Source organism: Naegleria gruberi (genome assembly GCF_000004985.1).
Source record: "Naegleria gruberi genomic scaffold NAEGRscaffold_78, whole genome shotgun sequence".
In the NCBI taxonomy this organism is placed as follows: Eukaryota; Heterolobosea; class Eutetramitea; order Acrasida; family Naegleriidae; genus Naegleria; species Naegleria gruberi.
Genome location: NW_003163249.1, coordinates 207,149 through 209,202, shown reverse-complemented (window position 1 = coordinate 209,202; position 2,054 = coordinate 207,149). Strand labels below are relative to the sequence as shown.

At 28.8% G+C, this 2,054-nt stretch overlaps 1 protein-coding gene across 1 annotated transcript in view; it reads left to right on the top strand.

Moving 5' to 3' along the window:
- Positions 1–2,054, top strand: part of NAEGRDRAFT_53997 (uncharacterized protein) — a gene marked incomplete at both ends in the record, with an annotated part of 6,930 nt that overhangs the window by 706 nt on the left and 4,170 nt on the right. The window lies entirely within an intron of this gene.

The following is a 2,054-nucleotide window of genomic DNA, read 5'->3' as shown; positions in this document are numbered from 1 at the left end:
TTCAATTATTTCAATTACATATCATAAAATATGATAATTAGACATGTATCAATGAGTGGAATTAAGTCATGTAAGATATTCATCCTTCAATTACCAATATTGTCAATTCCACACAAGTTGACTTCCTACAGTCTGAATATGGATCCAATAATGGTTATTTCAATTATATATGATTATGTTTGATATTTACTACAATATTAACAAGTTTAATAAATTGGTATAGTGTTTCCATAGTACGGCTCAATATCTTGGTCAATTAAGGTAGAATGAGTACAGTTTACTAAGGATATTATATGTTATACTTCCAACACTTCTACAATGTGAATATCATCATTATACATCATATATATGAGATTGGTGATGATTCTAATAACATTCATATTATAGTACAATAAATGTTGAAAAGTTAATTTTTAGACAAGTTGTAATTTATTACATACACCGATGCAACTTGATTAATTCATAATATCATCTATTCATCTATATATCTACAATATGTTAAAATTTACATTCCAACCCAACTTTGAAATTTTAGACCTACTAGGGTAAATACCTTAATATTTTAGGCAATGCCTTATAACTTTTTGGCCTTCAACTATGTTTTAATTTTTTCACCGGATTTAGTCAACTCATATATTGATCTATTGATTATGTGTAGATGGTATTTCAGATATTCCTAGTTATTGAGATATGCGAAGAAAACCTAACTTTTTTTTCATCGAGTACCTATTATCTCTAGAACCACTTTGAGTTTTTATTAGCATATAACAGTTTGTCGATGAAATTGTACCCTGATTAACATATATAAGATCCAAGTTTTAAATATTGGCCATTAATAAAATGGTAATGGGTTTTCGCCATACCCAAACCCAAACCCCAAAACTGTCAATGTAGTATTGTTCGGAATGGTCAATAGTAGGTAGGAGAACTTTCTCTTATCAATTTTGGTCAAGTTATGATAGGGATAGGTATGCTACCAGAGTTGATTCATAGCCCAATTACAAATCAAACAACAATAAAACAACAATTCATAATGTTTATTATGTTATTAAATGTATAATTTCAAGTCTTGTAGCATAATTTGTGAAAATCATGGATATCTGATATTTTCATGTTTTTATTGTTTTTCTCATGATGTGGATATTGACTTCTCACTGAAACATCACGAATAGCATGTCATTCATCCATTCTCTACCAGATAATTATCTTTTACTGTAATTCACTATTGGATATATTACTTTTAATATTTGTGATACTTTACTATTATATTCAATGAATAAGGGATGAGAAACATTCATTAGAAGAAGATAGATTCCCAGTAAAATATTCTCTCTCTGTACAATTTATTATTTCAATATCTGTCAAGTTAATTGAGATAGAAGGTTTTTCATCAGCTCATATCAAAATAGCTGGAGTTGAACTATCTTGAAAAAGAAGTCTGTAAATTCCAGGAAAGAATTTGGAACAAAAATCTATCCTAGAAAATCCAGAGAAAAATCTTTACGGTACAAAAAATTGATTCGATTTCATCACATGATGAATATACCTATTATTTAACCGCTGCTGTACTGGTTATCGGTTTCAGACGAACCTTACTGTAGTGCATTGGATGGCGTGGAAATATAATCATAAATTAATTTTCATAAAAGGCAGTTGGATTCTGGTTTTAACTAATTAGTTTCCAGTTTCGATTAACTTTACATATGTGGTTTGGCCTTTTTTTGATTTTGACAATATACTTTGTCATACACTTCCCTAATTAATTCTAAAAATTGTTGTAATCATCCAAAATCTAATAAAAAAAAATGAAAACAACACTTTCTTCCGAAGTTGTGTTTAAGATTGCAAGGTTTATTGGTGCAAAACATCTCCTACCATGGTACATCACTTGCAAGACAAACAAACAACATTTGGATACAGTTATACAATACAAAATGGAACGTTATATCAAACTTTGTACCAACAAGGAAGAAAAGTTAGCAGTGTTCAAATTTTTAGATTGTTTTCAGGTAACAAAAGAAAATTTCGAAGAAAGTAAAATGGTTTTAGATAAA